Source organism: Erithacus rubecula (assembly GCF_903797595.1).
Source record: "Erithacus rubecula genome assembly, chromosome: 5".
In the NCBI taxonomy this organism is placed as follows: Eukaryota; Metazoa; Chordata; class Aves; order Passeriformes; family Muscicapidae; genus Erithacus; species Erithacus rubecula.
The window spans coordinates 25,859,582-25,887,472 of record NC_136687.1 but is presented as its reverse complement, the minus strand read 5'-3'; the positions used below and the strand labels follow the sequence as shown (position 1 = coordinate 25,887,472).

At 38.8% G+C, this 27,891-nt stretch overlaps 1 protein-coding gene across 1 annotated transcript in view; it reads right to left on the bottom strand.

Annotated features, from left to right (window-relative positions):
• Positions 1-10,310, bottom strand: part of CRACD (capping protein inhibiting regulator of actin dynamics) — a 104,042-nt gene extending 93,732 nt beyond the window's left edge. Inside the window, 1 exon segment of the mRNA XM_079306119.1 lies at positions 10,148-10,310. The gene's annotated coding sequence lies outside the window, so the exon portion shown is untranslated.
• Positions 10,311-27,891: the final 17,581 nt, after the last annotated feature.

Here is a 27,891-nt window from a genome sequence, read left to right as displayed (position 1 = left end):
GGCACATGCTGAGAAAAAGCCTGCTCCAACTGAAGGAAGTGGCACAACGCCCACTAATTTATATAAAGCCAGGATTTCTTCCAGCATGTCCTAGTGAGAACATTTTGCTTTTCTGGACTATGCACAGATTTTGTACTGGCTACAACTGTGTTGATTGGGTGAGATTCTTTTTTTTTTTTTTTTTTTTTTTTTTTCTCTCCACAGAAATAATAAAATCAATTTGTGAAGAAATATTCAAGGTGGCCAGAAGCAAACCCTGGCAAAGCAGCATGTTTTCTTGCTGGTGTTTGAATAGCAGGAGAAGGAGGATTATTCCCCTGAAGGTACAGGAAAGAAACACAAATTTCTCTGTTTTTGTCAAGTTTAAAGTATTGACAAAACACTGAGAAATCTATTTTCCTGGTTTAATACAGTACCTATTGACTGCCAGCAATGTGTGGATTTCAGGTTTCTTGGACTGGACAACTATTGTACCACACTTCTGGTAACATACTTCTTTTAAAATGCAAACAGAGAGACCCACATCTCACCAAAATATCACAGTTTATGAAAGAAAATCATATATCCTGGAGTAAGGCAGTGATATTTTCACAAAAAAATACTCTGCTGAGGAGTAATACCTGCAGTTGTTTCATGTAATTTAATTCTGGCTTTACTTTATTTACAGAGAAAATGCTGCAACTAGATAGCAAAAAGGTTAAGTGAGCAGTGGTTTTTCATGCAGTAGCACCAATTCCAGAGACTTTATCCCATACTCACAGCCATGGGACAAAGTCAGCCATGCTGGCACAAACACATTTTGTGGAATCACAATAAATAGACAAAGACAGTGACCTGTGATTTGTACATTCAGTTATGGTTCATTACCCAAATATGTAAACTATTTAAAGGTTATCTATTTCACTGGGAATAAGGTAGCAGCTGCTTAGATGTATATAAGCAGCCACACATGCACACATTTAGAAGTATATCTACACAAGTTGGCTTGCTTTGTAAATAAGGTTACTCTGAATATTTTTAGATGCAAATCAATTCTATTTTCCACTCTACCAGTAGGATTAAATTTCTGACATTGATGAAATCCAAAGACGCTAAATTTAACTTGGTGATTTGAGAATGATTCATAATGAAACCCTTCTTTTTCATAGCAGTGGGATGCCACCTATTTTATTCTGCTTTATTCTGGGGACAGACATTAGAGTGTACCCATGATGAGTGGCAATAGCAGTCAGATTTTAGTGAGCCTACCAGATAATGATACTTCAGCTGTGTTTGGGGGAAGTGGAGGGGCTAAAGCTTTTAGCCAGAGGATTCCACATCTATTGCAGAGGTATGATTTGAAAGAGCTTATTTGTACAAGTGTACCTTTTTGACACTGATAATTTGTAAAAACTCAAATCTGGGAGTTTTTCAGAAAACAGAAAAATAAATACCAGGTCTTTATACATTAAAAAACTACTGAATTTCCTATTTCCTTCAAGGATTAAAAAGAAAAAAAAAAACAACCCAAAAATCAAAAATCCAACAAAAAATCTACCCCTGAATCTTAAGGAATAATCTGACTTTTCTTTACAGTATTTTTCTTTTTTTTTAATAAATACTTCTATTCCTGTTACAGGTCCAAAATTCCAAAGATATTGACCACAGTGTCATGAGTCTGTAGGCATTGGTGAAGTGTCTCATAATGAATATGCCCACTGCTGCCTAGCAAGTACACATGTGGAACATCTGTATATCATCAACAAGCACATAAATTAATTATATTTGTTTTCTGTTATCACATTTTATATCTTTGAATGCACTGCTTTTATGCACTAAGATTAAACATTTATTGCAATTTTTACTTTATTGCTAAAGATTAAAACCAAGTGAATTTTTCTCAACAAGACAAAGTGCAACTGAAGTTTTCCTCGAGGAAAAAAGTTGAAAGAGTAAAACAGAGATACTTTCATCAATTTTGAAAAGTTAAAATATACAACAGTTATTTTTCCTGCTGGTTTTACCCTTGAACAACATCTTATTTCTCTGCAGACAGTTGTCATACATAACAGAGAACATGCTGAGTTGGAAGAAATCATTGGGTCCAGCTCCTGGCCCAGTTCACATACCTTAGCTGATGTTTATGATACTAGAAAATTCAGCCTGTAATCAATCATGGAAACTAATGGTTTCCAGTCCCCTTTCAATTAATTTCATGATATAAATAAAAATCATATTAATTGATTACCTATATAAATGTATATATAGATGCCTATATGTGCCTATATATACCACACTCCTTTCTTAGGAACTGGAATTCTACAAATAGATGCCTACTGTATTAGACCAGTTTCCTATGCTTAATCAAGATATACAAGAATATCTTCTCATGTAAAATATATGGCAGTCCTGAATAATTTAAAAAGGCTCAAATGCTTCACTCTCTTTGATATCTAAATATCTGCTGGAGGAAAATACAAAGAATATCTCTCCCCCTCTTTGAAATTTTTAAAAAAGTATCTTTAGTGGAGCCTGAATTTTATTCAGGTTACATACAAGCAATATGAGGGAGAGAGGAGAGAGGAAACTGCTCAGGCATTTTGTGATTATTCTCAGAAAAACATAATTCGCCCAGAATTTTAAAGTAAGAGCGACCTTTAGTAATGGTCCCATCATGTTAGAAAGATACTGATATAGCTCCAGCCTGAAATGACAGGGTGGCAGGAAAATTAGGACTTATTTAAATTAATGTTTTTCTTATTACAGTCTTGCACAGTATTCCATCCATCTCGTGCTTTTCACTTAAATCTCAGTTTCTAGGTTATCTTCCATCTACTGTCACTCTTTTTCATAACTGGAGATAATTAGTATGTTAAATATTATCAAATTGGGATTGCATTACACTTTTAATAGTAATCTGTGAAATAATTTACGGTGAATAATAATTTATTAAAAGTAATTTATTGAAAGTCAATATCCCATCATCCTCCCATCCAAAAATGTTCAGACCCCAAAAAAGACAAGAGCAATTTTAAAGGAAGGGATTCAAGTAATTTTCAAATGCTGTCACCTTCAAACCCATCTTTTCTCTGGGCAGAGACCCTTCCTCTAGACCGAGCTGTCAAAACCTTGCTCAACCTGGCCTTGGACAGGGATGAGGCATCCACAACTTCTCTGGGCAACCTGTTCCAGAGCCTCACCACCCTCACAGTAAAGAATTTCTGCTCCATATCCAATCTAAGCCTACTCTCTCTTTAAAGCCATTCCCTTTATTTTAACACCACATGCAGAACCACCACTACATAAAGAATCACCTTTATTATTTATTTATCTAATAGGGATTTGTTTGAAAATAATTCAGCACTTTTATCAGTCTCTTCCCCTTCACAGGCTGATATATATAATTCAAATAATAATCTAGAATAATCATAAATAAATGGCTATTAAGTGAAACATTTAATTACAGCTTTAAAAGGAAGAAGAAAAAATATTGTCACTGGCTTTTAAAAAAAGTGTTGAATTTATTCCCAGAAGTGCTGACAGAGTACCCTGAATTATGAACAGTTTGTTTTGAAAAGGAACTCTAAGAAGAGTAAGAACCTGACACTGAAGGAACTTTAAAGTTCAACTTAAGGATGAGAAACTGGACAAGTATTGTGACAAGGCAAGGTTCAGACAACCTTCAGAACCAATTACATTATTATTATAAGCCTTTCCATCATTGAATCATCACACTTCTTGTGGAAAAAAGGCAGCAAACCCCTTCATACACATCTGTTGACAATGGAGACATCTTAAAGAAACACCCAGAAAAGGAGAAATGTACAGAAAGGAAGCATTACAGATGCCACATAGGTCCGAATCCCCCTGCAGCACATTCCAGTGTTCTCTATATCCATTACAGTTCTAGGATGGGAAGGAACCCAAGAACCAGAGCTGAGGTTCTGGTTCATTACTCCTACCAGGGCACTCAGTGAAGCACAAGTGCAGAACAGAGCCCTGCATCAACAGCACCTGCCTGTGATGGCAACTCAACAGCAAAGGGGCACAACACATCATTTCCATTCAGGCACCAACACACCTGGCAAGGGCAGGGTTGCTGCTCCAAAAGCAGCTCCAGAATTATGGGAAAAACCCCACGTGCGAGCAAAGGTCACTTGTAACTATTTTCAGACTATGTGTTTTTAAGCATTTCAGCACTAAATATTCCCAAACACACAAAATCCACTGAAATCCTGTCTCTGAGAGGCAGTCCCAAACTGTGCTGATGGAGTGGAGGCATTGGGCTGGGCCATATCACAGGGGTGTTCCTGTGCTTCCAGCTCTGCAGCCACTGATCCCTTCAACCTCAAGGCAAAAAATAAAATAAAAAATAAAAAAAATCAATGTTTCCCAAGAACAGGCTCCTGTGTCAACTGCTGGGGTAACGATCCAAGAGGAGCTGTAAAAGGTGGCATCTCCTAAGCTCATCTGCTCCAGATGGCTGGCTCTCAACAGGTTCCCACAGGCTTTTGGAAAATTGTCCTTTCTCACAGAAGAAAACATGTGTGCTGCCTCTTAAAAACGTGACAGGATGCTGCCCCACCTAGTGGGAGCACCACGGTCTTCCCCTGTGCTTGCCAGGCAGACCAAGAGAACTTTGTTAAAGTCACATTGTGTATTCCTAATAGTTTGCAAAATTGTTAAAAATATCTTGACAAACAGATGTGAGAAGGATTCCACAAGTGGCTTAAATGAAAATACATTGAGATCCTAAAAGCTTAGAAAAGCCTTTAATGGAGGAGAAAGTATTAAATAAATGCTTCCTACATCTTAAATGCTTTCATTTGCAAATACTAACTTGTTGTCTATTAAATTATGTTAAGCCAATGTAATTGGAGAAGGAACCTGCAGCATAAGAAGATAAAGCTTCTATCTTTAATGCAGTAATTACTCCATGTTTATTGGCTAGAAACCAGATGAATTCTCCTGTTTACTACAAATGACAGGTAAAAATATATTTTTTAGCTATTTGAGCTGGTACCATTTGCCTGTTCCAAGCTTTCAGAAGTTTTATCAGTGCTGCTGAAAATAAAACACCAAAACTGTCAGTTCTATGCAAGTAAAAGAGAGCTGACTCCAGTTTTTCATTTTCACCTCCCAGCTGCATCTAATGCCAAATCTATTACCTGCATGGCTGCCCTCCCAGAGAGTGTGAACTGGTATTTTTCCCCACATTTCATCTTTTTCTTCCCAAAAAAACAAAGCATCTCCACATTTTTTTATGCTTGAAAGAAAAAAGCAGTAGCTGTTTCTAAGTCAGAATTTCACTAACCATTCTACCTGGAGCAGTAGAACTGGTACCTTGTTGTCTTCAACTGCTATTGTCCTAATACACTTCACACAGAGCCTGAACAAAAATTAATTCCAGGTTTGTCTATTTTGACACTTAATATTTAACTGGTGAATTCTTCAAAACCTATGCTGCCTTTTATTTAAAGAGCTGGTCTTAGGAATACCCTAAAGACTAATAAATTTTGTGACTTTGCAAAGCAAGTCCTTAATGGTCTGTCTTACCCTCACAGAATGACAGTTTGGCAGATGGAGAGGGACACCCTCCCCTAAGATGCTCAAAAGTACAACAAGTCTTGGATGCAATCCTCCAACATAAGTATCTTGTTGAGTTGGTTTTCTTTTGGCTTTTTTTGCTTCCACACATGGCCTTTGCTTTATTAAACTACCCAGGAGATTTTTTTCCATGTTATTTTCTCCTTTCCCTTGTGCTGCTGAGCAGGGGACTGATAGAGCTGTTTGGTGGGCACATGACAACCAGCAAATTCAACCCACCAGAGTCCTTTTTGGACCCAGTGTGGGGCACAAGGAAATTGAGATAAGGAGTGTGAAGAGTCCTGTTCCTGAAGACAAAGGGATGAACAAGTGGCAAAGTGAACAAGTGATGAACTGACCTGAGCCCCCATTCCATGTCCCATTCCATTCCTATGCCCCTCTGGAGGGATGGAGGTAGAGAATTTGGGAGAAGAGAGAAGTTAAACCCCAGAAAAAATAGAGGAGTGAGGGGAAGATGTTTTAACATTTAGTTTTCATTTTCTCACTATCCTATTCAGATTTGATTGGAAATAAATTAAATAATTTTTCACAAAGTCAAGGTCTGTTTTGCCCATGACAATCATTGGTGAGTGATCTCTCTCTGACCTTTTCTTGACCCACAAGCCTTGTTTTCTCATCCCTGTCCATATGAGGAGGGGAGTTACAGAGCAGCTTTTGTGGGCACCAAATATCCAGCAACCAGCCAGGGTAAACCCACCATGGGAGAAGCAATGGAGGCACCTGAACACAGAATATCCTCTTGCACTTGAATGGAAAAATCTGTTTCAGTTTATAGGTCAAGTCTGGATGATCCTCATAGGTTTTTGTGAGGAGCTGTTCTCTCAGCATGCAGCTCCCAACAGCGTCCCAGAACACGAGGCAGTGCACCAAGGTGAGAAACTGAACAAGAACAGCATGGTGTGCCCTGGAAATACAGGGATTTGGAAAGGGCACCTGTAGATATTTGTGGCACATTTTGTAGACTGCCTCTTAGAAATGACCAGAAAGGTCGAAATCAACAAGGATGAACATTTGACAGTTCAATTCATCCAGAGTCAAGGGCAAATGCAGAGTAGATCCATTGCTTTGGCCTGTATTCCAGGAGCTGAATGACTGACAGGAAAGAGGAAGCCTTCACATATTAAGTATGACAGATAACCACCAGCAAAAACTGTCACATTAAGCCATTATGATCCCAGGGTGTGGGATATTGTCAGTTCTCTCAGTGACAGAACTCCCCACCAGGCACAGCTTTCTCATGGCAAAAAGACCTTGTGCTGCTTCCAACAGCACTTTCCAGAACAGCAACACTTTCTAGAAGTGACAGCTCTTCAAGCTATAATAAATAAACTATTCTATGTATTAAAAATTAAGGCTAGTCTAGTAGATGGGAGGGAAGACATTGATAAAATAATAACATTAGATCAAAGTGACCTCAAAAAGAGCCAGAAAAGCACACTGAAGCATCTGCATGGAATGCCAGATCTAGAGATAAGTTTGGCGTGGGTTTTTTGGCCCCTCACACCCAAGAATGTGCAACCACACCAGATCATTGTGTTCCACAAAGGATTTCCCCTTTCTTGTCAGAGAAACCACTAAGGCAAGTATTGCTTTTTCCTGTGTGTTTTCAAGTCACTGAGATCTTAAGACTTTTTCCTTCCATGAAGCATTCCAAACAGATAAATTTCTAAAACCAGAGCCTGTTCACCTGACCTACAAAGACACTGTAAGACCACATACTACAGAAATCTGAAGACCTGTGAAATCTTATCATCACAGGGCACAGACCTTTGTTGAGTTTAGCTGTCAGTAGGTGTTTGAACCACCAGCCCCAAATAAAATCCACAGAAGCTTGTCCCAGTCTGGGGTTCCTCCTCTGCCCCGAGATCACCCCAGAGGGACACGAAGGTGGTTCAAAACCTGGTTTTCCCCGAAGAGACTGGAGAGAGACTGCCGGAGACAGTTTTCTCTTTTTCCAAGGACAGTTTATTGTTTCTTATCTCTGGGACACTTTGCCTGGCCAGCAGCGGTCTGCTCAGCCTGGCATCCATGGTGGAATCTGCCTGGTCAAGGCAGGGCTTATCTTATATAGTTAGTACTACGTATTACATGTTTACAAAATTTTACCAATACAATACAATTTTATTAAATGGTCCAGCCCTGACCCCAACCAATCCAAGAGGCCAATGTGTCACCCAACATGGATGACATGGAGAAGAAGGAGGAAAAGGTGTCCACCCCCCAAATTCTCCATCTTGGCCACGTGTCCCTTATCATAAACATTCAAGAAAACCTATTTATCTACGTTCTAACATTGTAATTTACACTCATCATTATTTTCTGTGTCTCTTCTCTCAATGTGGGCAGATTCTCCCAAGGAGCCAAATCCAGCCCCTGCAGCTCCTGGGCAGCACTCAGGGGTCTCTGAGGGGTCTGCCAGGGAGGTTTTTGCACCCCCATTGCTCTCCAATCTCCAGTCCATGCTGGCAGCTGGCTGGCTGTAAGGATCTCTGTATCCCTGCCCCCAGAGCTGGGTCTGCAGACTTGTGCAGGACTTTGTGGGTTACAGCCGCTCTGTCAGCCTGGACCTGTCCCTCTATTACCAGTGGGAGCCAGAAGCAGATGGGGTTTCTCCTGCTTTGGGATGGAAAAGGAAATGAGGGGAGCACAGGAAGAATGGCATCCCAGGCATGATTTCCAGAGAAGTACATAACTTGGACCCTGCAAGCAGCATTATGACACCATCCAAGCACTGTTACCAAGTAGGATTTGCAGATGAGCTTTTCTGGGGTTTTCAATTAGTCTCCCAACAATGTATCATAATTTGATTAGAGAAGACATTTGGACAGCCCGACTGCACAACTTGGTCAGCTGCACAAACTGCATCTTCCCTTTCAGTCCTCATTCTTTAACCAAAGGCAGACATTTGAAAATGAAAAAGCAATGTTAACTGTTTGTGAGCATGCAAACAGCTTTCAAATCTGGACTTTCTATTATGGACCAATAGGTTGTTTTGTTTATATTCTCCATTTTCTAAAAACAAAAAATAATTCCTTTCAGCTGAATCAGTCAACTGATCTTCATGTAACCATTGCTGTTCCGAGGCTCTGCTCTCAGAAAAGGGAAACATCACTGCAACTCTAAAGCATTTCAAAGTATAAACAGATTCCCATCCATCCAGTCTGAGAGCACCTCTGAATCACTTAACCCATGAGTTTCCAGTGTAGACAGAAATAATGACTGCTTTCCCAGTTGCTGTTGTTAATTGAAACTAACAGCCTGATAGCATCATGTAGCATGACACCCTGTATTTATTATTTTGGTGTGGAACCACCACTCTAGTAAAGACATTTCACATCAGGGTGAAAAATTGAATGTGACTTATTATGAGATGATAATGAATTCATAATTCTTACAAAGACAAATTTCCCTAATGAACAGAAAGTAATCTTCTTTTTCTAATCCAACAGACAAAAGTACAGCACAGCATTTGTTTAAATAAAGGATTTCCTACTTGGGACTGTTTATGTGTGCAAGAACATAGTGCAATAATAAAAGGCAAAGGAGAGCCAAGAATAAGATACAAACCTTCTGCTGCATGTTTGTTTTCTTTAAGCAGGTTTTAAAGCTTTTATAAATTTTCAGTGGCTTACTATGCTGGAAGAGCATCATTATGACACTATGATTTATAAGATTATAAAAAACCCGAAATACTTCTTTAAGGATTTGTTGAGGTTGTTCTATCATGCTTTCAAAAATCTATATGCACAGATGGTGTTATCCAGAGTTAGTACAACCTAGCAAGCATAAGTAAAAGCAAAAAGTTGTTTCAAGAACAGTTCCAGATTTGGAAATAAACATAATCTAAGTGCACATATTGCCTCTTAATAATTAAACTTACTGAACACTTTACTGAAAATTCTTCCACAGCAGAGATGTGAACTCTGATGAAAACATCACTGCTTATGGAAAGAGAGACACAGCAACACGCAGCAATATTTAGCAAGGGGATCTGAAAGTATATGAAAAATAGGGTCTGGAGAAGGACTCTCATAGCCTGATTGAGCCACTGGCTGCCTAATGGCATTGTGTGACTCTTATTTTCATGTTATTCCCCCTCATTTTCACTGATAGTTGTGCAGATAAAAGTATTCATGATGAAATATTCCAGCCCACGACAATACATTAAGGACACATTACTTATCACTTACATAACACCAGGATTATTTTTTCAAAAGAGGATTGTGTAATATGAAGGATTACCATTCTTCAAAACACAAAGTACATGCAGACCAACAGCAGTTAGAGGCAGACTGACCAAATGCTCCTTCTGCCTGAAGTACCATTATATGTCATTTTAACACAGCACTGAGCAAACTGGAACTAAAAGTACTAAAGTACACAAGGCAATTCCTAAAAGAGGCTGACAATCTACTTGTTCTGCTAATAAATGTTTAAATTATATCAATAATAATAAATCAATGAAGCATTTAAGCAGTTAGGGTCTTTTGAACTGCCATTGATGTCGCTCAATATTTTGCTGTGGAAATGCAGTTTGGTTAATAAAACAATATAAATTTACCTCTCCCATCAGGTTGTGGGCAGTTATTTCAACATCCTTCCTCTCTGCTGGGCAGTGGCAGCTCTGGGCCCGTGGCTTGCTGGAATTTCAGCAATTTCAGCTGACAGAGAGCGTTACAGTGAACAAGGCTTTATAACCTCTCTGAATTCTTCCACTTTCTAGCAAAAGCTTTGCGCTCACCCACCTTTATTTTTGTCACAGTTGCTAGGATGCCTTGGCGACAGACACCAGAAATATCTATGGTTTGGAGACAAAGCTGGAGGCAGGTGTAATCCACACCAGACCAAAAGGAGGGCAGGAGGCTCCTGCCAACAATCCCTTCACCAGCAGAGATTCCTGGCAGCAGCAAAATCCCTACCTGGGACAGAGAAAATCCACCTGCCTCCATCAGCCCCTGCATCTCACCTGCCTCACAAGGAACAGATCCAGCCTCCCACCACTGGGGAGGAGGAAAAGTGCCTCTCAATTTGGACACCCAGCACCAGATACACCCTGCAGGATTTTCCCCTCCTTGCTCTTGGTCGTCCTACTGAAATAGCAAAAATAGACCCTGGACCTAATTGCTCAGGGCTGTGCTAGCTCCAAGTGCAAAATCTGCCTCCTGCACGGGGCTACAAGCAGTCTCCACAAGTCTTTACAAAGGATCAGAGCTGGCCAGAATAGCTTCCAGTGATGCTTCCTTGGTGCAGCTCACACAGATGCTGGCAGAGACTGTGCTAGAAACAAAGCACAAATGATGTGTGCACTTGTTTAAAAAGCTCACACAAAGAGGGCTTTTTCTTTTAAATGTTGCTCACAGACTTCTGTATTTTAAAAGTCAATCACAATCAGGCAATTATTTAAAATAAAATATATTTTTTCTGGGTGATAAATGAAAATAGCTTCATAAAGTATTAAGCATCTGTTTTGAAGGAACTGCCCCTTATTTGCATTAAATCTGTGTGTCATTTTACAAAATGAATGCTTTCTCTGCTAACAGTGCTGTGGAGGAAGATATGTGTTGCATTGAATTCATACAAATAACATTGCTTTCTTCACTTTCTCACTGAAAGAAGTTTTATTGCCAGACTGATTGTAGTAGGAAAATTACAATGTAATGCTACACCATAGTTAAAAATCCTTTTGGCCTCTAATGTGAGATGGAAAAATTGTTCTGAGAACAAAAGAACAGATGCTGACAGCCATAGCAATTCTCAATGCTCATGCCAGAAAGCCATACTTTTTTGAAAAGGCTATTCATAATGTAAATAGTGCTTCATGTGAAGAGAACTCTATTATACAAGACAGTACATATTTGTATCTAGAGATTCCCCCCCCAAACATACCCATTGATTTTTTTCCCCTTTTATCCAGATTTACTTGTTTTACAACCTCTTTTTGTTACATTAGCTGCTTCAGTGCTCCAAACACTTCTTGTTTACACATACTGCCTAAAACAACAAACACTAAGCAACCCTTAACATAAATGGGGAAATGTATTAGCAGACTGGTATAAGAATCCACAAAATGTAAATTTTTGGAAGAAAAACTTCTAATAAATCTGACTTATATATTCTTTTATGAACTACTTTTCCCCTAAAGGCATCCACTGTTGCTGACCCCCCATACCCTCAAAGAGGAGTAGTGCTAGTGTAGACAGACCACTGGAGCCTTGATGTTGTTTTCAATCATGAATTCCAGACTAGACAGCAATGACAAAAATATCAGATTTTCCCAATCTACAAAAAAACCCAAACATTCCAGGCACCTTCTCATCGGAAGGAGTATCCTGCACTCTGCAAAGCAGGACTTTACTCTATTACCAGGCTATGCCAGCTGTACCTTGGACACAGAGAGAGTTCCTCCTGCCCTCATCTGTGCTGTCTATGCTCCTGCAGCAGAAGCAACCTTTCCAGCTTCTGGCACCATCCAAACCTTGACAACAGGCAGCAGAAGGAAGTTCATCAGCTTGGTGAAAAGAAGAGGGAACATCCTTGTTGCACTCACTGAAAATGTCCTGATAGCCTATATTGCCATCAGCTGAAAATCAGCTGCAAATCTTTTCCTACAAAGTCTTGCAGCTGCACCTGCAAGATTGCACTCCTGTGTGAGAGTGCTGCAGGAGACTCATGGCCAAAATAACCACTGAAAGGGTTTCAATGTATAAGGAACAAACGACTTACTAAGGGCTGAATAATGACAGCTGAGACAGGATTAAAATACACATTTATAAGAAAGTAGTGTCATGTTAAGGTGATGTTTTCAAAAAGACTCACATATAGGATCCAAGCTGAACTGTGTGGGATATTAAAAAATTCTCACACAAAGTCTTCCTCTCTTTCATCTTCTCCAGCAACTCTACATTTCCTTCTTTAGTTCCACACATCATTTCTCTTAGCAGGTACTACAAACCTTTTGATACATATAATGTGAATGATAGAATTAGATTTTACATCACAATATGCAGAAAAGAACAATCACATCTTTAAAATTAAAGTTTAGAACCTAATGTTCTAAATAACTACAGGTGAAGAGGCTCCCGATTTAGCCAAAAGTGTATCTACACACTGGGTTCATATATTCTAATTTCTGAGCTTAAAAAATCACTAGAAAATTTGAAATGTACAGAAAGTGAAGCTTCTGAACCTTCTGAAGATTTCTATCCTATTCCTTTAAATACACAGAAAGACTTATTAGAAGGATATTCCCTGATGGAAGAAAAGTTCATGAACATTTGCCATGCTGAAATCAAGCCAGAAAAAAGCCCAGAAACACATATCTGGTTCATGATAGATGACTTCTGTTTCATACAAGGTGAAAATTATGACAATTCCCTATTCTCTGTCACATAAGTGTGCATTTTCTACTGAATTCTGAGACACCATATTCACTGCACAGACAGCATGCTTTCTTTTTCAAAAGTTCTTTTGTAGAAAAACAGCCTGTTAGTCTGCACTTGAAATGTAGCATTATACCAAAAAAAGAAAAAATCACCTCTCATTTATTAGGATAGAAAACTAACCATGTTGGCTGATAATCTTCTAGAAAGCTCAGACAACAAAAGTTGTTTAAACAACCTTGTTGCCCACCAAGAACAAAAAAATCATTTTTATGTGGCACATTTCAGATGCCTGTACTGATATGCTACCCAAGCCTGCAGTCCATACAAGTGGCATTGTGACTTTGTCCTTGGGGTGACAGAATGCATTTATTTAGATTCTAGCTTGTCCTACAGCACAGTCTCGTGCCCCAGAATGCCTTGATTTAGTCTGTTTTCTAGCCCAGTACAATAGCTGCTTTCAACAACAAAACTGTTTTCTGACATTATATTTTGTTAACTTGGTTTGCAAAGAGCCAACTTGAAATTATTTCTGTGGATGGAAAGCACACAGGGCAAACTGGGTCTGCTTTGAGAGTTGGGTTACACATACACTCCAAATTTTGTAGTGTGTCACATTTAATTTGTAGTGTGCACAGCAAATCACTTAAACACAAAAAATGTCGTATAAAACCTGTAATGGCTCACGATGCAAGTCACAAAGTGTGCTGGTTGTCCACACAGTTTTGAAAGAGATTTATGTGCAAAGGGCAGCCTCATTTGTCATCTAGGACCATTTTTTTTGCACCTTTGTCTTATTCATTACATACTTTAGATAGTTGTCTCAGGCATTAAAAAGTAGAAATGGAGTGTTTCAGTAGACCAGCAATGCTGGATGTCTGTGAAAACACACTCCTTATAGGAGGCACCATCACTAATCCATTGAACCATTCCAAACCTTTTCAGAGTAGAAAGAGATCTTCAGAAATCAACCTAAAGCACAGATATTTGAATGAATCTTTGAATATCAGAAAATCTTTGAGTGAAAAATAAATAAATAAATAACTGTTATTATCAATAAGAATCCAATGCAAAAGCTCACTGACCTTTAACATATGCCATGATACTGTATTGGCAGGAAAATATACCAGGCTTGCTATGAAGATAGGAAGATGGGATGCCAATTTCTGCACAGAAATTACTGAGAAGGCTAGGGATTAACTTTCAAAAATTCTGATGCTCTTCTGAGTTTAAGGCTTAAAGCTGATTTTCCAGTTTTCTGCCTTAATCTATATTGCTTAGACAACTTATGCATCCTTTGGCAAGACAAGAGAATAGTTTCTAGGAATATGGTTTCTTCTTTTGCTTCCTCTTCACAAAGACTAAGCTTAAAGTCAGCATAGCTCAAATGATTTCTTGCTCCCAGGCATATCAGTGAGATCTCTTTTTAGTTTTAGACAATAAATTTAACATGTGGTTTGGACTGTCATAACTAAGACATCACTTCTTGCAAGTCCTAGCAAGAAGCAGATCCCTCTTCATCTACAAACCCAGAATTGTTGTCTCAGTCAAGCCTTGTTATCCCCCGACCAGAAAAGGCTGGTTTTTTACTGGTCTGGCCCAATGCAGGTCCTCCCTGCCATCAGTGGCTGTGCTGGTAGACTGGACACTACCAGAACAAATATGTCATGCATATAAAACATGGGCATGCACAGACACACACAAATGTACAGCCTAAGATGAAGAACATCTCCAGATCCTCTCTGCTTTCATGTATGGCTTCAAGAGGAATTCAACTCGTTATACACCACCAACAGATCTCTTTGAGAAGCACAAAGTCATTAAACAATGTAATCAAATTGTTGAGTTACCAGATGAAGCAGTACAGATGTTGCTGCATATATTTTCACAGATAATCAAGCAGAAGAGCAACTGTTAACTACTTGGTCTAAAATTACACGTGCATAAAAGCCAAAACTACAAAAAAGTCTTTAGCCTGGTTCTGCATATGTCAGTGATTGGCCATGACCTGCCTGATATTCCTCATCTGTTGACTTAATATCATGAGTCATTTGCCATCCCCCACTGGGCATTAAATCACTTGTATTGCTTTTCTTGAATGTCCACATAGATAAGCTTTGTCTGCAAGAAAAGGAAAAAATAAGATAAACAGTGTATGTACTTTACATTTTATGCAATCTAGATCAGTTACAAAACAACAACTATAAAAATACAGAAATAAAAAAAATATTCATGATACTTTTCAATTTAATCAGCTTTAAAATATATTTTCAGATCAAACTGTCACCCATTTTTCTGAAGGCTTTTTTGTAAAGCAGGAGAAGATAGATCTGGGTGAGCATTATTCTTCACCAATTAGGGTGCAGAAAAAAAATTCACCACTTGCCTGAAAGAGCAGGCCTATTTAATGTGAAAACCATTTCACTTTTCCTTTTTTTTTAATAAGTTTGACTTTTCCAAGAAGCCCACTGCTATCCCACTAATGAAAAAAAAAAATCAGAATAGTCTTCCTGGTTACATTAATAAGAAGGAAAAAGGGTAATGTTTAGAAAACAGCCCACACACAGAGGTGATTCCAGCACTTCTGTATATGGTGAATCCTAGAGTTCTATATCATTCTGGGCTTTCCAATGCATTGGAAACCTCTTTTCTCAATTCCAAATGTCAGCAACCTCCACAATTACTCTTCCTTACTTCAGTAGCTCATTCCCAGGCTCTTGTCCATGGGAGAGCTGCCAGCTGAGAGCAAGCAGAGCACTGCCTTACAAAAGTAAGCAAGAAGAGGAGCATGCCTTCCAGTCATTGGGCACACAGATCCCAGCAGCAATGAGATGTCCAGACAGGGCTAGGGGCAAAAAGGACATTTGTGCTCCTAAAAGTAAATGGTTGGGTGAAACTTTCCACACAAGAGGAAAGGATGTCATTTTGCAATGAATATGAACCTCACACAAACATCAAGGCCAACTCCAATAACTCAGAGAGCACCAGCAAATGAGAAGAGATTGAGACCAGGAAGTTGGAGGGCCTGGCTACAGGACACAGAGCATCCCTCACTCTGCCCCAGCTGACCTGTCCAGGCATCAGACAAGCAGAGAAAGGTTCTCTTTTTTGGATAGACTGGACAGCCCATTGTGTTTGCTGTACTTCCTCTGCAGAATAAAGATCTTCAATCAGAAATGTTTTAATTGGACAGTGTGAATGACAGGTCCAAATTCCTTCACCAGCAGTTTCTCAATGGACCCAACACTTCTGATGATTAGCATCCCTAATTAATTATCTTGCTCCCTTTGCTAGCAGTGAAAACATAGTTTACATTGTGGGGGGAAATATTTCTATATTGTTTCTTATTTTTAATTATGACAATAACTGGCGTGACTCTATTGCTATATTCAATTGTTCATCATTAAAAACAGACACAGATGTAGGAAGAAGATGTACAAAGCAAAAAAACATCTGCTACTTTTGAGAAAAAAGGGATAAAATCTGATTAGGTACAGTCTACTTGATCTTTTAATGAAGTTTATCAGCCTTGTCAGAAAAGGTTTTCCTGTATTACACAAAAAAGAGCTTTAAGCAACAGATGCACCTAAACAGATGTGTATATATATTTATACATATACACACCCATATCTTTTACAAGACACAGTAATTATGTAGGTGATCAGGAAAGTATTTGCAGAAAGCAATGCTAACTAGTACCTCTGTTGGACAAGTCTATTATACCTTATCTTGACAATTGTCTAAGACTACGAAAGCCAAGCCTGTGTCCTAAATACCATATGTGACCTGAGAATGTTGTTTATGTCCTTCAGATATGAAAACAATCTGCAAAGAACTCATTGTAAATGGCTTTAAGAATGGATCTGTAACAGTATTTTAAGAAATATTAAGATGAGAATTTAGTAGTCCTTTAACATACTTTAGAGTTTGTAAAGAAAAAATATTATCCTCTATATCCTGTGTTATTTTCTACATGTACTCTACACATATTTTTTCTGTGTTCTAGTGTCTCTTTAGCAGACATTAGAATTATACAGAAAAATTATTTTTCCTGAAGCAAAATGTTCTTCCCTACCAATCTGCTATTTGATATAATAGTCATATGCTGTAATAATATCTGATACAATAGTTATCTGATATAATAATCAAGGTCAGGTTAGACAGGACTATGAGCAGCCTGGCTTAGTGGAACTGGATGGACCCTGGATGGCAGGAACTGGATGATCCTGAAGGTCACTTTCAACCCAAACCATTCTATGATTCTATGATCACATTGTGCTAGAGTTAGAAGTGTCAAATCATGGTAGCATGTATTAACCACCACTATAATTTATTAGAATATTTAAAACAACAGTGTATTAAGTATGGTATTCATGCATTAAGCAATATCTGAGCAAAAATACAGGCAGTAGAAAGAAAATCAATGAGTTAGATTTGCCTTAGGCACTATTTTATCACACCCTCTTTCAAAGTGTCTTCACGTGGCACTAAAGAACAAATAACTTACATAGTGAAAACATTTCATACTGTGAACCAGTTTTGCATTCCTCCTCTAGAAGTGCTACATACAAAACAAAGAAAAATTATCCCCTTTGTAAACAGATGTGTATTTCTATTGGCCTTGCTAGTTACTGTGAAGGCTGTTATGAGGCACAGTGTTTATTTACACTCTAAAACACTGGGGAGAGCCTGAGTTTCACTGTCAGTCCCAGGGTTTCCTCTGTTAGAAAATAATTTGGGTTTAGACCAACCCATCTCCCCAGGCACAGAACAGATGTACACATTGAAAATAGAAAATACTAATGAATAAGTTTGTATGGCAGAATTAATGACTGTTGATGAACATCAGTTCTTTAAAGACTTAGAAAAAAAGGAATATTTTGCAAGGCAAATGAAGAATATTTGTCTCTTCTTAAATTAAAAAAAAAAAAAAAAAAAAAAAAAAAAGTTGAATATTAGGACACTGGAATCCCATGGGAGATGCAAAATATTAGTGCAGCTCGTAGGAGATAAAAGAAAAACAAGAACACCAATTATTTTTTGAGAAAAGTCCATGTCAAATAAGACTAAACTGAATGAAAACTTAAAGAATGAGGCCATACATATAGCACACTGGTAAGATCTTAGGCATTTCCTCATCAGAAAAAAGGAAAAGAATAAAGTAGGCACAAGTTACAAGAATAACAGCAGCTCAGAAAATGAGCAAAAGTGTCACGGTCAGTCAGCAGGAGATAACATGTTGGGCTGACAAGAAAGCAAATTTGTGTGCAGCACAGTGCTGCTTCTCCTTTTAATCTTTGACAAACTTAGCAGAGCGTTTTGTGGGGAGGGTGAAAGCCACTGAGCTGTGGGGCCATCCCAGCAGAGGCATTCCTCACGCTTGGCAGTGCTTCACTGCCTTCTCCTCCGCAGGGACAGGGACACTGGGCCACCAGCTGCCTCTGCAGGACTGGGGCTGTGCAAGGACAGACAGGTGTCCCTACTTTGCATTCATATCACAACTGTTGCCATTTAAGTAAGAAAGCTGCCATGTCATTTATTGTTCACTTTATCATTTTGCCTATATGTAAAAGAAATATACCATTGTGCACACTGCTGAAAGCTCGTGGAGAAACCTAATCTAGTTTTTTCCCAGGCTGTTGACTTTTCTCAGCTCCAGCCTGGATCTTTCCCAGGCTGGGGATCTTTCTCAGAGACAAAACAAGGGAAGGTAGAAAGAAAACACCTGGTGTTGACCACCGAGCTCTGGGAGTGTCTATCATGTTTTGCACAAAGCATGTTTTCAAAGAGGTGTTTCTTTCTTTGACCAATGAGTCTTTTCTACTTTGTTTTTCACAACCTCCTTTATATAAATGCTGTGACTTTTCAATAAATCTCTCCTTCTTGCTCTTAAAAAAAAAAAAAAATCATGTTACTGCATTCTTTTACCGCTTCCTAGCCTTACAACAACATACCATTTATCAGGGGGATCCAGATTCAGCAGCACAGAGCAAGAGCTTACCTCAAAAATTACCTGAAGTGGCAAACTGCTGTTTTAAAGCCCAGTCTCTGTGCTTTCACGCTGCTTTCTCCCCAGTCTGACCACACACACCAAATTACATGGCTATCAACTGCATGAAAAGCCAGCATATTTCTTTATCTGTGGGAATGATGAAGGACCAAACAGACTACACAAAATTTACAGTCTCTTTCTTGTGCATCACCTTGTGCAAGCGAGGTTGAACTCCCTATTTTTTAAACCTACTAAGCAGCTGCAAGTTAATCTATTTACTTCTGACATTATTTTAATCTCACTGATCAAACAGCCTTCCAGATCTTGGCAATGGTTAAAAACGCCCAACAAAAAATACCAAGGAGCCAGACCTCTGTCCAAGCACAAAATATCTCTAACTAGTTCATGAGGCCCTTGACAAGGAGCAAAATGAAAGGACAAAGTAGCTGCCACCTTCACCCATGTCTAGGATCCACAAATGGAAGCCATTGTACTTCACAACAGTAACAGCTCTGGCAGAAGATTTATGCAAAAGTAACAAAGATTAAAACACTACACTTTCCTGAAGCTCAAAGCTGTAAGATATTCATTCTTCTACTAAATCCAAAAACTCACAAAATGCAGTTACATAAACCTATGGATTCACCACATAAGTATTTCAGCATATTGGTGACATTTCATTCCTGTTCTAAAAACCTTCATCAGAAGTCAAGAGCTGACTGCCACACACCTGCAGCTGTTTGCAGCTATCTGTATCTGCTTCCCACTTCACAGGGGATCTCTGGTATTGTTTAACAGAAATAGCAAAGGTAAACATCACTGGAATGCTTTTGAGGGCAATCTTTGAACAGCAAAAGAAGAAAATAACTCACTTTCTTCGGTTACCAATTCCAGAAGATTACAGAGTGCCAACACGTGCATAATCAGTCTGTATTTTCCTGATTTAAATGACTCTGTGAGAAGCCTGGGAACAGCTATTGAGGTTTTAATTCCTCTCCTTTTTCCCTCTCCTTCCCATCCCCATATACCAAAAGGTTTTAAAAAATAGAACTTTCTTGAAGAAATTAATGTCTTCAGCTTCTTACCTCTCTGGGAAAAGTCTGACATCAGTAGTCTTACCCTTATCATGGTAACCACTACATGATCCTAATCAATGTAGCTTATTACTTACCATGCATAAGTATAGTTGATTTATTTTTAATATTATAAATTATTGCAAGTTTATGGCTTACTCATTGACATTTTATAGGTTGTTTATTGAAATTTGATAACTCATTATAACAAGTTTTTCCTGCAATTTTATAATTTAGTTTAGAAAAAATTACCAAGCTGCCTTCTTTCTGCTGAGGTCCTACAAATGGAGCTTTAAAAAAAACCATGGTTTCACTCAGGAAAGGGCATAAAACAGGTATCCAAATGTCATCTTTGTTTGCAGACTGATAGGTTAGCAAAAACTTCTGAGCTTAAAATCACAGGAGAGAGTTGAAACTTGTAAGTGACAAGAGAACAAGAATAATTGCAATTAACTGCGAGGAGAGCAAAGCTGGCAGTGCAGTCCCTGCAGGCATGAGGAGCAGAGGCAGAATCCAGCAGGAGCTCCAGCCATGGAGCACAGAGACCAAAGCAAACACACAGCAGCACACATGAAGGTCACCAGATAAGAGTCTGAGTGATTAATCACAGCTAGAGCCCTGCCCAGCACCAGTCCCCAGGCAGCCTTGTCTTGCCACCATTTGTAGGTTTGCTTGTGATGATACTGCTGTTTATTCCTTGAAATTTTGACACCAGCCTTCCCCACCAGATTAAATCTCTCAGATGTGAAACCACTGATGCTCTTCAAGACACAACAGCAAACAAGTACACAGAAGAGTAACTCATGTTCCCCAGGGGCCAGGCTGACTCCACAGACCTCACTTTTGAAGTGTGTAATAGACACACACACTCCTCCTGCCTCTTTCCTCAAGCAAATCTGGCACCACTCCAGTGAGCATGTAGTGAAACCTTGCATTCACTGCTTCTGCTCCCAGGCTGGCATGGATTTCTCCTGCTGAAATCCCTTCTCCCAGCACTGGCACTTTGGCATGGCAGAGCAGTGAGGTTGCTCTTTAAGCAGGTGCTGAAAGGCTGATATTTACACAAGGGCTGCAGAAAGGAGATTAGGCAGGCTAGTGCTGGTCTGTAAAATTATGATGCATTAAGTGGTTTCCCTAATTTGTTATTTGGGATAAAAATTAATTTTATTATGTGTTATATTACGTCCAACAACATACTTGTGAATTTATATATACAGACACCTTCACTGTGTAATATTTTAATTAATACGCAATACTATAATTCAATATCTCCTAATAATTAGAACCAACTTTTACAAAACTACTGTTAGTGCCAGAATTCTTTCTGCACTTGTATCTTTTTTAAGATTAAAAAAATATCAATATTTCTGGGGAGTGGGAGTTATTGTTCATTTGGAAGGGAGATTGAAGGGAATTAAGATGATTCACAAAATTACAAAAAACAAAGCCAAGCCAAAACATTTCCTAAGTACCCTATTATTCCCGTTTTCTTTCTGTTTCATTGTGAATCAAGCAACTTCATTGTCTGAAAATGCTGAATTTACAGTATTCTAAAGCTTTAAATTATAAACTCAGTATTTTATCCTAAACCATACAGCAATCCAAAGATGAAATGAAGATTAAGAAAAAAAGACTTGTCAACAGCTTTTTGGTCTGATTTTCTTCTCTCACTACTAGAAGGTTTAGATTTGGGGGCTGCTTTAAGAAATACATTTTTTTTCACAAGTCCAGTCCAATTTCCTGCATATTCACTTCGAGTTATCTAAATTTTCTTTTTAAAAAACCCTTATTTTAATATTCTGTTTTAAGAAAAATCCTAAATGCCTCAGTTTAGGTATTTAGAACATCAACTGCCTTTCAAAAACAAGAATATTCATTATTTGGCTAACTCATTCTGAGGTTTGAAGCCTTTTGATAAGACAAGAGGACGTGAGCCATGTGAGGCTGGATATCAGGAAGATTTTTTTTCTCCCAGTCATCAAGGATTAGAATGGGGTGCCCAGAGAGGCAGTGGGGTCACTGTCCCTGGGAGTATTCAAGAGACAACTGGATGTGACACTTAGTGCCATGATCTAGTTGACAAGCCAGTCAGCTAGCCAGGGTGCTCAGCCAAAGTTTGCACTCAAGGTCATTTCCAACTCCATTAATTTCATGATTCTACGGCCCAAATAAAGCAAATGTGTTAGAGGAAGAGTAAAGTGAATTATAGGCAGCAGCTATAAGACATCTTCTTGGCATGCTCTGCCCAAAAAAAGCAAAACACTGCACTAATGTGTCCAATGGCATACAAACATGCACAATTTTGCACTCAAAATATTAGTAGTAGTAGTAGTAGTAGTAGTAGTAGTAGTAGTAGTATTAATGAGATAAGAACACATTAGAGAACTGAAAAACTGAAGCTGACTTAATGGGCAGTTAGGCAACATTAGGACACAGCAGCCATGCTCTGCTCTGCAGTCCAAATGATTCATTTCCTCACAAACCTTTCTGGTGCATCAGTACTGTATCACCAGAATGCCACATGCAGGCTCTAACCATGCAGATCTAGTCACAGTTCTACACTATAAAAATAATTTGAATTTATGGAACGTATCTTTCTCTCTATAGAAAACAAATATTAAATTATGCTAATTATTACATCTCTACAACTAAAGCAGAGTCAAACTTGAGAATAACACCTCCTAACAGCTACATAACATGAAAAGGCAACAGTGCTACTAATGTAGGGAACTTACATTAGTAGTTTACACGTGGTAAAAGTAATGAATGAAAATTTGTAAAAACTACACAATAATCACAATCATAATCAAGAGCAGCATCTGTGAAGAACTGATTGCAAACACGTAACAGAGAGTTGTTGCTTGGGCTTTGGTGGGTTTACTGCTGGACACATGGGACTGTCACACATTACAGAGTCCTGCTTTTCTTGCCATGGGCAATAAAGTTTTGCATAAACAGATGCACATGACAAATTTGATATGTAGTTCAGTTGTGTGCCTGGGCAAAAATGAGTCTGGAGAAATGGGGTTAGTCACCTGTGGTCAGTTGTGCCCATGCCACAAATGAGTAGCAACACAAAAGAGTAAATCTCAGAGTGTCAAAGGTTCCCAAAGTTCAAAAGTGGTCAGTGAGACAGACTGGACATGGGGTCAAAAAACCTCAAAGGGAAGGGTTAACACTGCAGAGCACATTGGAGGCAAGGAGGATGCTTTTGACCCACCTGACAGAAGTAAAGCCACATAGGAGATTATAGGAAAAACGTGGTCACTAATATTTAGCATCCAATTTAAAACATCTATGCTTGTATTTTTAAGACAATTTAATGCTTTGTAGTTATTGACACATTTAAAACACAACTGCTAACTGCAGTCAGTTATGATGTTCATCAATTCTATTAATTAGATTTGTTTTAAATTATTAAAATTAGCTACAACTTCTAAATGAGGCACATACAAAGTGAAGGACATGGAATTTAGGACCACATGAACAGGTTAGCTCAAGGAATCCATAGGTACACAGAAAATCCACGGAGTTGGAAAGTCACTCCAGCAACAACTGGAGTTTCTTCAAGGTGTATAGCCTTATATGCACATTAATGTACATATCAGAGACTCATAGAATGGCTTGGGTAGAAAAGGACCTTCCAGATCACCTAGTTCCAGCCCCTCTGCCGTGGGCAGGAGCACCTTTCACCAAACCAGGTTGCTTAGAGTCCCATCCAAACTGGCCCTGGACACGGATGGAGCATCCACAACTTCTCTAGGCAACCTGTTCCAGTGGCTCTCCACCCTCACAGTAAAGATTTTTTTCTAATATCTAATTTAAAACTACATCAGTTTGAAGCTATTCCTCTTTTTCCTGTCACTACATGCTCTCGTAAGAAGACCCTCCTTCCCTCCTTCCTTCCTTCCGCAAGTAAAAATTTGTTGTGAAATTCCCCGGGAATTTTGTTCTTTCTCCCATGTATCACCCAGACTGAATCAAATTATCTTCCACTAAATCTGCTGAGTGGACCAGGGCATTAGAAAGGTGATTCCTCAAACCAGACAAGCTGCAATTTGTAAATAAGATAAAATGAGCTGCAGATAAAATGAGGCAAAATGCAGTCTAGCACCTAATGCCACTGTCACAGCTCTGCTTGACAAACAGAAGGATTCAACACCGTGCCAGAGTCACAAAAGGGTCTTCAGCTTCTTTCACTCTGACAATGTAGAATAGTCCCACAAAAACACCTGGGCTGAGGAAGAATTACTCCAGTGACCCTTCTGGCTCACAGCCCATCTGCCTCTTACTGATGCAGACTCTGTCTGGAAAGGCTCCTGAAGAGTGCCAGGAATGGGGAACTTCAAGGCTTTGGGAATCTCTCCTTTAGCTGCTGGAAAGGGTGTTCCAGCAGGCAGGTGTGTGAGGGGATGTGATCTTGGGCCACAGGGAGCCTTCATTTCACATCTGAAGTGCTCCAGAGCTCACCTACACTGTTTTTTTCCTTGGCCTCCTCTCCAAGGAAACACAATAACCCAAAGCACACAGTTCGTCAGATATCAGGTGTTGGTATCAGGCTACCAGCTCCCAGGAACTCGTGACAGTGTTCAGCAAGCTGTGTGGGTGGCTGAAAGATTAATCTACTTGCCAGAAAAAACACAGCAGGGCTCTTTAGAGCAGCCCACCCTTGTGCTGTCAACAGGGGAAGTTGGAACAGGGTGGTTGGGAAGAACATCAAAACCCACATGTACGAGCTGAGGGTGAATGTCCTTCCTCCAAACATGGGCAGCAGATGAAGCAGTGACTGCCAAAGCTCAGGGCTGAGAGCAGTATGGCACTGCTCATCACCACAGCCCCCAGATGGACCAGCGTAGGCTACTGCAAAATATCCACCCAGCTCGAACAGGATACGGACAGGACAAAAAAACAGCTTGATTTTCTCTTTTTTTTCTTAGTAACTTACAACTCTGACAGCTCTATGCTATGAAGTTCTAGCACTTCCTTTCTTTCACTTGCACACTTGTCAATCTCCAAAAAAAACCCCAACAAACAAAAAAAAAAACCAAGAAAACCAAAATAAATTGAAAAATTCTTCTTTTGCATCTTTTTATTTTTGCTCACCCACATAAGATAAGTATGATACAGAATAGCCTCTACATACCCAGAACTGCTCTTTGGAGTAACAGGTGGCCATTCCCCATTTGAAAAGATGAAGAAATCATTTATGATGGGTCTCCTAAAGCACAAATGCTAAAATAGAATTGTGGCCTTCCAGCTAAGATGTAGAAGACAACGTAAACTTAAGAAGAAAGACTGCAATTTTCTTCCAGCTTTAAATTACTTCTGTCCCATAGTCTCCAACATAACTTTCCCAGTCATTAATTTCATTGCCTTTGGTTCTTTGTTGTCTTCTTACTTTGTCAATCCCACTTTGGAATTGCCAAGGATTCTGGAGTCTCTGCCAGCAACCCAAATTCCCACCTCCTAGTTCACTCTGTATCCTACTCTTTCTCAGGTCCCAGACATTGCCCTTCACATTCATCATGTACCATGTCCATGTACTATCTAGCCCAGTTCCTTGTGAAATCTGCTCTCCCAACCTGTTCTTCTTCAGCTGAGATCATTCATTCATAAACCAAATATTCTAAAACTTTTAATTATTTTCATTCCTCTTCTCTGGATACTCTCCAATTCACACACATTTTTGTTGAAGTGTGTAGCCTACCTGGACATGGTGTTACAGCTGAGGAGGACTTCTCATCTCTTCCATGCTGTTGTCCTGTCTTATGTATCACCATACAATGTTTTTCTTCATTGCAGCAGCAACTTGAGTAATCTACCATAAACCACAGCTCTTCCAAAGAATTATTGTCCAATCACTTCCTTATACAGTTCATAACTACATCTTTGTCTTGTTGAAAACCTTGATTTTAATTCTGTTTCCAGCATAGTCACAGTCCCACTTCAATTCCTACTGCAGATACAGCAAGTACCACTGAGGTCACTGTTAAAAATACTCTGTAGCACTGGGTGTGGAATAAACATGTAATCTCTCATTTTATTTGCTAAAATTCTCACAGGTATGTGAAAACTACAATGTTGAAATTGAAATACTTTGTAGACTTAGTATTTTAACTTTATTTGTAGACTAGCATTTTGTAGACTTAGGACAGAAAATTTGGGCAGACTGTCATGACGACAGTACAAATGAAGATTGGACAAAAAGACACTGCCTTAGCAGGATCTGGAGCCTACCTGAGAAGCAGAACAGTACCATGTTTCTGAACTATCTCAGGATATTTTGGAAAGGTAAAGCAACCAGTCTAATTCTCAACGAATTAATGAATTAATTAAAATAAAAATTAACATGAGTCCCAATAAGTGTGATGAACTACAGACCACATGGCTAGAATTTGCCAGAGTTATAAGCAACAGGAAAGAGGTCCTACAGCATGGAAGGCAGTTCAGTTTTGTTGGCAGATGAATCCATTCAATCCAAATCTCTCACATGTGTGCCAACAGATACCCAAAGATCATACAGATTCACAGGGCTCTCCATCACTATTTTTCTCTTCTGGCTCAAAGTGTTCCACAGATTACTGTAATTGTACCTTTTTAATTTTTTTTTTTTTTTCTTGTGCTGAAGTTTCAAATGAGGTTTTCTTAAAAGCCACAGAGAAAGACAGCATGTTACTTTGAAGAAAATCAACTTTCTTTGAAGAGCAACATGAAAGTCAAAATTTTGTGAGGTTCATTTCACTTCAATTCTTTTCATCACACTCCCTCCACATTTCAGCTTATCAGTAAACATAATCTTTAACGTGCACATCCTCCTACAGAAGCCTTACCACAAATCACTAGACTGAGCTGCTTTGTGAAGCTGCCTGAGTCTGACAGCTGAAGTTCAAAACGTGCTGAGTAATGAAAGAGATGGTCAAGCATGCCAGCAAAATGCACAGCCAAACACTAAAGTGTGAGGGAAGTTTTTACTTATTTCGATCATTTCCTTACTGCTTTTCTTAAGGCAATAATAGAGGATAAAATAAAGTTTTCACATGTGTTAGCATTAAAATGATAAACCATTTCAAAGCACTGTTGGGATGTGAATTAAATGAACTAAAATAATCTGTGACAGAATTTTCCTAAATGGCCTTGTGAGAGGCATGAAACTTTTACTCCTGTAATTTGGTACACAGCATACACATACAAAGAACAAACTGAACTATATTTAAAAACATATTGATGTACTTTACACATTTGTAATGGCATCTGAATCAGCTTCACTCAATGTGTGGCAAAACATCACTGTAAACCACTTACCCAGGATAATATGCAGCAAGATCTCCACATTTTCCTTCCCACCAAACTTAATTACCAAATCACTGTGATTTGGCTCATGTAATGCACCAGTCTTGAACAGTATTAATTAAAACACATTTGTTACAAGCAAATTTTATATCTTTGTAAGGCTTCACCACTAGAAGCAAAAATGCTGAATGTGAAGCAAGGGTAAATGCTGTATGCTTCTGACAAAATATATTTTAGCTCTTAAAGAGAGAAATTGTGTGGTGCAGAGAATCAAAAGGAGTGAAAACTCCTTCAGGAAATGATGAGAAACAGTAAATGTAAGATCTACAGTACAACTGATTGTTCCCTAAAGGCAGAACTCATGGAGTCTCCACGGAAACAAACACAATTTTTATACTTCACTAGCTAATTTAAATAACAGATAAAAAAAGTTGGCCCCTCCAGCAGAAGCAGAAATGTAATTAAAGTTAACCCTATAACAATAGATTGCCTTCTATCATACTACTTAACACCCATTAATTCTGTTTTACAGTGCACTTTATACAGATTTATTAAATCTTGTCAATTTATT